Below are 12,915 nucleotides of genomic sequence, written 5' to 3'. Positions count from 1 at the left end.
CAGCAACTGTCGCCTTCCAGGTTTAGGGCTGCACTCGCAATCCCCCTCAGCAGCATCAGTGACAAGTCAACAACCCACGTATTAGATTCATTGCAGAACTTAATGTGGTTTCTATAAGAGTGCACACAATAACAAAAGGCACCCTCACCACTTAAAGCACCAGAGCTATTGCCTAAAAATGTCTGACAAAGGTTCAGCAAGCCAGCTGACAGGACGGTGCATTTAACCCCAAGACACGCACAAATCCACTGGAAAAACTGAATTGTATCCAAAACTGCTTAGCTTTTCATCACTGAACAGAAAAGTGGTGCCTGTTTAAGCAGTGTAAAAAGGAAAAATTAAAAGCAATCTACAATCACCCGAATAGCAGAAGGCAATACAGAGCAGCTCAGATTTAATGGTCTCTGCTGAATAAATTATAACAGACAATACAGGGGCATTGTACTTGGCCTTAATTCTCCTCAAACCTCCCGCTCCTCCAAAAGTTAGGACTGGGAAAAATCCAGCATAATCATTCAGTGACCCAGGCTATAACGCCTGTAGATGTGGACAGGAAATCAAGTGAGGATCAAAAGTCACTGCAAGTGTTCACTGTTCAGGGCTGATTTCGAAATGAACACATGCCCAGAGCGGGTATCTCCCACATTTTGAAGCGATACCCAGGTCAGGCAGTGAATGCTCAGCCTATGAATATGCAGATATATGAGCCCCATTCACACAACACACAAAAACAGGTAAAACCGAGGTCCAATAAATGAAAAGGAAGGACCATCCATTCACAAAAATCAACAGCTCCTTCATGAACATGTAGGGCCACATTCCATCCCCCAATCTCCTCCATTTTTCTCATTACCATCTCCCCCTCGCCCCCGCCTCCCAGAGTTCCAGTCGCGAAACTACAGTGAACATACCACGCACCAGTGAGGATCCAGTCACTAAACTATGGTAAATATAAAGCACACCAGTGAGGGTCTAGTCTCTGAACTACAGTAAATATACCATGCACCAGTGATGATCTAGTCTCCAAACTACAGTAAATATAACACACACCAGCAGGGATCCAGTCACCAAACTACAGTAAATATAATGCACACCAGTGAGTATCAGGCACTAAACTATTTTAAATATAACACACAACAGTCAGGATCGAGTCACTTAAAGACAGTAAATAAAACACAACAGTGAGGATCTAATCACAAAACTATGGTAAATATTACACATATCAGTGAGGATCTAGTCTCAAAATTACAGTAAATATAACACACACCAGTGAGGATCTAGTCACTAAACTACAGTAAATATAACACATCAGTGAGGATCAAGTCACTAAACTACAGTACATATAACACACACCATTGAGGATCCTGTCACAAACTTCGGTAAATAGAACACACACCAGTGAGATTCCGGTCACTAAATTACAGGAGATTTCACAAACCAGCAAGAGTCTAGTCACTAAACTACGGTAAATGTAACACACACCAGTGAGGACCCATTCACGAAACTACAGCAAATATAAAACACACCTGCAGGGATTCAGTCTCGAAACGACACTAAATATAACACACAACAGTGAGGATCGAATCACTAATCTACAGTAAATATAACACACACGAGTGAGAATTTAGTCACTAAACGACACTAAATATAACACACAACAGTGAGGATCTAGTCACTAAACGACAGTAAATATAACGTACACTAGTGAGGATCAGGCATTAAACTATTTTAAATGGAACACACACCAGATCTAGTCACTTAAAAATAGTAAATATAACACACACAAGTGAGGATCGAATCACGAAACTATAGTCAATATAACACACACCAGTGAGGATCTAGTCACTAAAATACAGTAAATATAACACACACCAAAGAGGACCTGTCATTGAACTATGGTAAATGTAACACACACCAGTGAGGTTCCGATCACTAAATTACAGCAAATATAAAACACACCAGTGAGGATCCAGTCACTAAACTACAGTAAATATAACACACAGCAGTGAGGATCTAGTCACTAAACTACAGTAAATGTAACAAACAGCAATGAGGATCTAGTCACTAAAGGTCAGTAAATGCAACACACAGCAATGAGGATCTAGTCACTAAAGGTCAGTAAATGTAACACATACCAATGCGAATCTGGTCACTAAATTAAAATAAACATAACTAGTCACTAAACGACAATACATATAACACACACCAGTGAGGATCTAGTCACGAAACGACAGTAAATATAACACACCAGTTAGGATCTAGTCACGAAACTACAGTAAATAAAACATCACCAGTGAGGATCTAGTCACTAAACTAGAGTAAATATAAAACACACCAATGAGGATCTAGTCACCAGACTTCTGTAAATATAACACACACCAATGAGGATCTAGTCACAAAACAACAAAAAATATAACTCACACCAGTGAGGATCTAGTCACTAAATAACAGTAAATATAAAAAACACCAGTGTGGACCTAGTTACTAAACTACAGTAAATAAAACACACCAATGAGGATCTAGTCACTAAATTACAGTAAATATAACAAACACCGGTGAGGATCCATTCACGAAACTATGGTAAATATAACACACACCAGTGAGGATCTAGTCACTAAACTATAGTAAATATAACACACACCAGTGAGGATCCAGTCACGAAACGACAGTAAATATAAAACACCAGTATGGATTCTGTCTCCAAATTACAGAAAATATAACACACACCAGTGAGGATATAGTCACTAAACTACAGTAGATCCTCACTGGTGTGTGTTATATTTACTGTAGTTTAGTGACTAGATCCTCACTGGTGTGTGTTATATTTAATCACTAAACTACAGTAAATATAACACACATTCGTGTGGATCTAGTCACTAAACTATGGTAAATATAACACACGCCAGTGAGGATTCTGTCAATAAACTTCTGGAAATATAACACACACCAGTGAGGATCGAGTCACTAAACTACAGTAAATATAACACACACTAGTGAGGATCTAGTCACTAAACTACAGTAAATATAACACACACCAGTGAGGATCAAATCACTAAACTACAGTAAATATAACACACACTAGTGAGGATAGAATCACTAAACTACAGTAAATATAACACACACCAGTGAGGATCTAGTCACTAAACTAAAGTAAATATATCACACATCCGTAAGGATCTAGTCACGAAACCACAGTAAATATAACACACACTAGTGAGGATCGAGTCACTAAACGACAGTAAATATAACACACACCAGTGAGGATCTAGTCACTAAACTACAGTAAATATAACACACACCAGTGAGTAACTAGTTACAAAAGGACAGTAAATATAACACACATCAGTTAGGAACGAGTCACTAAACTACAGTAAATATAAAACACCAGTATGGATTCTGTCTCCAAATTACAGTAAATATAACACACACCAGTGAGGATATAGTCACTAAACTACAGTAGATCCTCACTGGTGTGTGTTATATTTAATCACTAAACTATAGTAAATATAACACACATTCGTGTGGATCAAGTCACTAAACTATGGGAAATATAACACACGCCAGTGAGGATTCTGTCAATAAACTTCTGTCAATATAACACAAACCAGTGAGGATCTAGTCACCAAAGGTCAGTAAATGTTACATACAAATGCGAATCTGGTCACTTAATTAGAATGAATATAACTCGTCACGAAATGACAGTAGAAATAACACACACCAGTGAGGATCTAGTCACTAAACTACAATAAATATAACACACATCCGTGAGGATCGAGTCACCCATCTACAGTAAATATAACATACACCAGTGAGGATCAAGTCACTAAACTATTGTAAATATAACACACAACAGTGAGGATCTAGTCACTAAACGACAGTAAATATAACGTACACTAGTGAGGATCAGGCATTAAACTATTTTAAATGGAACACACACCAGTCAGGATCTAGTCACTTAAAAATAGTAAATATAACACACACAAGTGAGGATCGAATCACGAAACTATAGTCAATATAACACACACCAGTGAGGATCTAGTCACTAAAATACAGTAAATATAACACACACCAAAGAGGACCTGTCATTGAACTATGGTAAATGTAACACACACCAGTGAGGTTCCGATCACTAAATTACAGCAAATATAAAACACACCAGTGAGGATCTAGTCACCAAACTACAGTAAATATAACACACAGCAGTGAGGATCTAGTCACTAAACTACAGTAAATGTAACAAACAGCAATGAGGATCTAGTCACTAATGGTCAGTAAATGTAACACACAGCAATGAGGATCTAGTCACTAAAGGTCAGTAAATGCAACACATACCAATGCGAATCTGGTCACTAAATTAAAATAAATATAACTAGTCACTAAACGACAATACATATAACACACACCAGTGAGGATCTAGTCACTAAACGACAGTAAATATAACACACCAGTTAGGATCTAGTCACTAAACTACAGTAAATAAAACATCACCAGTGAGGATCTAGTCACTAAACTAGAGTAAATATAAAACACACCATTGAGGATCTAGTCACCAGACTTCTGGAAATATAACACACACCAATGAGGATCGAGTCACAAAACTACAAAAAATATAACTCACACCAGTGAGGATCTAGTCACTAAATAACAGTAAATATAAAAAACACGAGTGTGGACCTAGTTACTAAACTACAGTAAATAAAACACACCAATGAGGATCTAGTCACTAAATTACAGTAAATATAACAAACACCGGTGAGGATCCATTCACTAAACTATGGTAAATATAACACACACCAGTGAGGATCTAATCGCTAAACTACAGTAAATATAACACACATCTGTGAGGATCTAGTCACTAAACTATAGTAAATATAACACACACCAGTGAGGATCCAGTCACGAAACTACAGTAAATATAAAACACCAGTATGGATTCTGTCTCCAAATTACAGTAAATATAACACACACCAGTGAGGATATAGTCACTAAACTACAGTAGATCCTCACTGGTGTGTGTTATATTTACTGTAGTTTAGTGACTAGATCCTCACTGGTGTGTGTTATATTTAATCACTAAACTACAGTAAATATAACACACATTCGTGTGGATCTAGTCACTAAACTATGGTAAATATAACACACGCCAGTGAGGATTCTGTCAATAAACTTCTGGAAATATAACACACACTAGAGAGGATCGAGTCACTAAACTACAGTAAATATAACACACACTAGTGAGGATCTAGTCACTAAACTACAGTAAATATAACACACACTAGTGAGGATCTAATCACCAAACTACAGTAAATATAACACACATCCGTGTGGATTGAGTCACTAAACTACAGAAAATATAACACACACGAGTGAGGGTCGAGTCACTAAACTACAGAAAATATAACACACACCATTGAGGATCTAATCACTAAACTACAGTAAATATAACACACACTAGTGAGGATCGAATCACTAAACTACAGTAAATATAACACACACCAGTGAGGATCTAGTAACTAAACTAAAGTAAATATATCACACATCCGTGAGGATCTAGTCACTAAACTATAGTAAATATAACACACACCAGTGAGGATCTAGTCACTAAACGACAGTAAATATAACACACACTAGTGAGTATCTAGTCACTAAACTACAGTAAATATAACACACACCAGTGAGTAACTGGTCACTAAACTACAGTAAATATAACACACATCAGTTAGGAACTAGTCACTAAACTACAGTAAATATAAAACACCAGTATGGATTCTGTCTCCAAATTACAGTAAATATAACACACACCAGTGAGGATCAAATCACTAAACTACAGTAAATATAACACACACTAGTGAGGATAGAATCACTAAACTACAGTAAATATAACACACACCAGTGAGGATCTAGTCACTAAACTAAAGTAAATATATCACACATCCGTGAGGATCTAGTCACAAAACTACAGTAAATGTAACACACCAGTTGGGATCCAGTCACGAAACAACAGTAAATATAACACACACCAGTGAGGATCTAATCACTAAACTACAGTAAATATAACACACACCAGTGAGGATCTAATCGCTAAACTACACTAAATATAACACACATCCGTGAGGATCTAGTCACTGAACTATAGTAAATATAACACACACCAGTGAGGATCCAGTCACGAAACTACAGTAAATATAAAACACCAGTATGGATTCTGTCTCCAAATTACAGAAAATATAACACACACCAGTGAGGAGAAAGTCACGAAACTACAGTAGATCCTCACTGGTGTGTGTTATATTTACTGTAGTTTAGTGACGAGATCCTCACTGGAGTGTGTTATATTTAATCACGAAACTACAGTAAATATAACACACATTCGTGTGGATCTAGTCACTAAACTATGGTAAATATAACACACGCCAGTGAGGATTCTGTCAATAAACTTCTGTAAATATAACACACATTAGAGAGGATCTAGTCACTAAACTACAGTAAATATAACACACCAGTGAGGATCTCGTCACCAAACTACAGTAAATATAACACACATCCGTGTGGATCGAGTCACTAAACGACAGTAAATATAACACACACCAGTGAGGATCTAATCACTAAACTACAGTAAATATAACACACAACCGTGAGGATCTAGTCACTAAACTATAGTAAATATAACACACACCAGTGAGGATCTAGTCACTAAACCACAGTAAATATAACACACACTAGTGAGGATCTAGTCACTAAACGACAGTAAATATAACACACACGAGTGAGGATCTAGTCACTAAACTACAGTAAATGTAACACACACCAGTGAGTAACTAGTCACTAAACTACAGTAAATATTACACACCAGTGAGGATCTAGTCACTAAACTACAGTAAATATAAAACACCAGTATGGATTCTGTCTCCAAATTACAGTAAATATAACACACACCAGTGAGGATATAGTCACTAAACTACAGTAGACCCTCACTGGTGTGTGTTATATTTACTGTAGTTTAGTGACTAGATCCTCACTGGTGTGTGTTATATTTAATCACTAAACTACAGTAAATATAACACACATTCGTGTGGATCTCGTCACTAAACTATGGCAAATATAACACACGCCAGTGAGGATTCTGTCAATAAACTTCTGTAAATATAACACAAACCAGTGAGGATCTAGTCACCAACGGTCAGTAAATGTTACATACCAATGCGAATCTGGTCACTAAATTAGAATGAATATAACTCGTCACGAAATGACAGTATATATAACACACACCAGTGAGGATCTCGTCACGAAACTACAGTAAATATAACACACAGCAGTTAGGATCTAGTCACGAAACGACAGGAAAATAACACACATCCATGAGGATCTAATCAGTAAACTACAGTAAATATAACACACATCCGTGAGGATCTAGTCACAAAACTACAGTAAATGTAACACACCAGTTGGGATCCAGTCACGAAACAACAGTAAATATCACACACGCCAGTGAGGATCTAGTCACTAAACTACAATAAATATAACACACATCCGTGAGGATCTAGTCACCCATCTACAGTAAATATAACACACACCAGTGAGGATCTAGTCACTAAACTACAGTAAATATAACACACACCAGTGAGGATCGAGTCACTAAACTACAGTAAATATAACACACACCAGTGAGGATCTAGTCACTAAACTACAGTAAATATAACGCACGCCAGTGAGGATCTGGTCACTAAACGACAGCAGATATAACACACATCCGTGTGGATCTCGTCACTAAACGACAGTAAATATAACACACACTAGTGAGGATCGAGTCACTAAACTACAGTAAATATAACACACATCAGTGAGGATCGAGTCACTAAACTACAGTAAATATAACACACACCAGTGAGGATCTAGTCACTAAACTACAGTAAATATAACACACCAGTGAGGATCTAGTCACTAAACTACAGTAAATATAACACACCAGTGAGGATCTAATCACTGAACTACAGTAAATATAACACACACCAGTGAGGATCTAATCACTAAACTATAGTAAATATAACACACACGAGTGAGGATCTAGTCACTAAACTACAGTAAATATAACACACAGCAGTTCGGATCTCGTCACCCATCTACAGTAAATATAACATACACCGGTGAGGATCAAGTCACGAAACCACAGTAAATATAACACACGCCAGTGAGGATCTGGCCACTAAACGACAGCAGATATAACACACATCCGTGTGGATCTCGTCACTAAACTACAGTTAATATAACACACACCAGTGAGGATCGAGTCACTAAACTACAGTAAATATAACACACATCAGTGAGGATCGAGTCACTAAACTACAGTAAATATAACACACACCAGTGAGGATCTCGTCACTAAACCACAGTAAATATAACACACCAGTGAGGATCTAGTCACTAAACTACAGTAAATATAACACACCAGTGAGGATCTAATCACTAAACTACAGTAAATATAACACACACCAGTGAGGATCTAGTCACTAAACTATTGTAAATATAACACACACCAGTGAGGATCTAATCACTAAACTACAGTAAATATAACACACACGAGTGAGGATCTAGTCACTAAACTACAGTAAATTTTACACACGCCAGTGAGCATCTGGTCACTAAACTACAGTAAATATAACACACATCCGTGTGGATCTCGTCACTAAACTACAGTAAATATAACACACACTAGTGAGGATCTAGTCACGAAACGACAGTAAATATAACACACACCAGTGAGGATCTAGTCACGAAACTACAGTAAATATAACACACACCAGTGAGGATCTAGTCACTAAACTACAGTAAATATAACACACACCAGTGAGTAACTAGTTACAAAAGGACAGTAAATATAACACACATCAGTTAGGAACTAGTCACTAAACTACAGTAAATATAAAACACCAGCATGGATTCTGTCTCCAAATTACAGTAAATATAACACACACCAGTGAGGATATAGTCACTAAACTATAGTAGATCCTCACTGGTGTGTGTTATATTTACTGTAGTTTAGTGACTAGATCCTCACTGGTGTGTGTTATATTTAATCACTAAACTACAGTAAATATAACACACATTCGTGTGGATCGAGTCACTAAACTATGGTAAATATAACACACGCCAGTGAGGATTCTGTCAATAAACTTCTGGAAATATAACACACACCAGTGAGGATCGAGTCACTAAACTACAGTAAATATAACACACACTAGTGAGGATCTAGTCACGAAACTACAGTAAATATAACACACATCCATGTGGATCGAGTCACTAAACTACAGAAAATATAACACAAACGAGTGAGGATCTAGTCACTAAACTACAGTAAATATAACACACACCACGGAGGATCAAATCACTAAACTACAGTAAATATAACACACACTAGTGAGGATAGAATCACTAAACTACAGTAAATATAACACACACCAGTGAGGATCTAGTCACTAAACTAAAGTAAATATATCACACATCCGTGAGGATCTAGTCACGAAACCACAGTAAATATAACACACACTAGTGAGGATCGAGTCACTAAACGACAGTAAATATAACACACACCAGTGAGGATCTAGTCACTAAACTACAGTAAATATAACACACACCAGTGAGTAACGAGTTACAAAAGGACAGTAAATATAACACACATCAGTTAGGAACGAGTCACCAAAGTACAGTAAATATAAAACACCAGTATGGATTCTGTCTCCAAATTACAGTAAATATAACACACACCAGTGAGGATATAGTCACTAAACTACAGTAGATCCTCACTGGTGTGTGTTATATTTACTGTAGTTTAGTGACTAGATCCTCACTGGTGTGTGTTATATTTAATCACTAAACTACAGTAAATATAACACACATTCGTGTGGATCAAGTCACTAAACTATGGTAAATATAACACACGCCAGTGAGGATTCTGTCAATAAACTTCTGTCAATATAACACAAACCAGTGAGGATCTAGTCACCAAAGGTCAGTAAATGTTACATACCAATGCGAATCTGGTCACTTAATTAGAATGAATATAACTCGTCACGAAATGACAGTAGAAATAACACACACCAGTGAGGATCTAGTCACTAAACTACAGTAAATATAACACACACCAGTGAGGATCTCGTCACTGAACGAAAGGAAAATAACACACATCCATGAGGATCTAATCAGTAAACTACAGTAAATATAACACACATCCGTGAGGATCTAGTCACAAAACTACAGTAAATGTAACACACCAGTTGGGATCCAGTCACTAAACAACAGTAAATATCACACACGCCAGTGAGGATCTAGTCACTATACTACAATAAATATAACACACATCCGTGAGGATCGAGTCACCCATCTACAGTAAATATAACATACACCAGTGAGGATCAAGTCACTAAACTACAGTAAATATAACACATCAGTGAGGATCAAGTCACTAAACTACAGTACATATAACACACACCATTGAGGATCCTGTCACAAACTTCGGTAAATAGAACACACACCAGTGAGATTCCGGTCACTAAATTACAGGAGATTTCACAAACCAGCAAGAGTCTAGTCACTAAACTACGGTAAATGTAACACACCAGTGAGGATCTAATCACTGAACTACAGTAAATATAACACACACCAGTGAGGATCGAATCACTAATCTACAGTAAATATAACACACACGAGTGAGAATTTAGTCACTAAACGACACTAAATATAACACACAACAGTGAGGATCTAGTCACTAAACGACAGTAAATATAACGTACACTAGTGAGGATCAGGCATTAAACTATTTTAAATGGAACACACACCAGATCTAGTCACTTAAAAATAGTAAATATAACACACACAAGTGAGGATCGAATCACGAAACTATAGTCAATATAACACACACCAGTGAGGATCTAGTCACTAAAATACAGTAAATATAACACACACCAAAGAGGACCTGTCATTGAACTATGGTAAATGTAACACACACCAGTGAGGTTCCGATCACTAAATTACAGCAAATATAAAACACACCAGTGAGGATCCAGTCACTAAACTACAGTAAATATAACACACAGCAGTGAGGATCTAGTCACTAAACTACAGTAAATGTAACAAACAGCAATGAGGATCTAGTCACTAAAGGTCAGTAAATGCAACACACAGCAATGAGGATCTAGTCACTAAAGGTCAGTAAATGTAACACATACCAATGCGAATCTGGTCACTAAATTAAAATAAACATAACTAGTCACTAAATGACAATACATATAACACACACCAGTGAGGATCTAGTCACGAAACGACAGTAAATATAACACACCAGTTAGGATCTAGTCACGAAACTACAGTAAATAAAACATCACCAGTGAGGATCTAGTCACTAAACTAGAGTAAATATAAAACACACCAATGAGGATCTAGTCACCAGACTTCTGTAAATATAACACACACCAATGAGGATCTAGTCACAAAACAACAAAAAATATAACTCACACCAGTGAGGATCTAGTCACTAAATAACAGTAAATATAAAAAACACCAGTGTGGACCTAGTTACTAAACTACAGTAAATAAAACACACCAATGAGGATCTAGTCACTAAATTACAGTAAATATAACAAACACCGGTGAGGATCCATTCACAAAACTATGGTAAATATAACACACACCAGTGAGGATCTAATCGCTAAACTACAGTAAATATAACACACATCCGTGAGGATCTAGTCACTAAACTATAGTAAATATAACACACACCAGTGAGGATCCAGTCACGAAACGACAGTAAATATAAAACACCAGTATGGATTCTGTCTCCAAATTACAGAAAATATAACACACACCAGTGAGGATATAGTCACTAAACTACAGTAGATCCTCACTGGTGTGTGTTATATTTACTGTAGTTTAGTGACTAGATCCTCACTGGTGTGTGTTATATTTAATCACTAAACTACAGTAAATATAACACACATTCGTGTGGATCTAGTCACTAAACTATGGTAAATATAACACACGCCAGTGAGGATTCTGTCAATAAACTTCTGGAAATATAACACACACCAGTGAGGATCGAGTCACTAAACTACAGTAAATATAACACACACTAGTGAGGATCTAGTCACTAAACTACAGTAAATATAACACACACCAGTGAGGATCAAATCACTAAACTACAGTAAATATAACACACACTAGTGAGGATAGAATCACTAAACTACAGTAAATATAACACACACCAGTGAGGATCTAGTCACTAAACTAAAGTAAATATATCACACATCCGTAAGGATCTAGTCACGAAACCACAGTAAATATAACACACACTAGTGAGGATCGAGTCACTAAACGACAGTAAATATAACACACACCAGTGAGGATCTAGTCACTAAACTACAGTAAATATAACACACACCAGTGAGTAACTAGTTACAAAAGGACAGTAAATATAACACACATCAGTCAGGAACTAGTCACTAAACTACAGTAAATATAAAACACCAGTATGGATTCTGTCTCCAAATTACAGTAAATTTTACAGACACCAGTGAGGATATAGTCACTAAACTACAGTAGATCCTCACTGGTGTGTGTTATATTTAATCACTAAACTATAGTAAATATAACACACATTCGTGTGGATCAAGTCACTAAACTATGGGAAATATAACACACGCCAGTGAGGATTCTGTCAATAAACTTCTGTCAATATAACACAAACCAGTGAGGATCTAGTCACCAAAGGTCAGTAAATGTTACATACCAATGCGAATCTGGTCACTTAATTAGAATGAATATAACTCGTCACGAAATGACAGTAGAAATAACACACACCAGTGAGGATCTAGTCACTAAACTACAATAAATATAACACACATCCGTGAGGATCGAGTCACCCAT

Source organism: Heptranchias perlo, unplaced genomic scaffold, assembly GCF_035084215.1.
Source record: "Heptranchias perlo isolate sHepPer1 unplaced genomic scaffold, sHepPer1.hap1 HAP1_SCAFFOLD_164, whole genome shotgun sequence".
In the NCBI taxonomy this organism is placed as follows: domain Eukaryota; kingdom Metazoa; phylum Chordata; class Chondrichthyes; order Hexanchiformes; family Hexanchidae; genus Heptranchias; species Heptranchias perlo.
Note: the sequence above shows the minus strand (reverse complement) of the source record.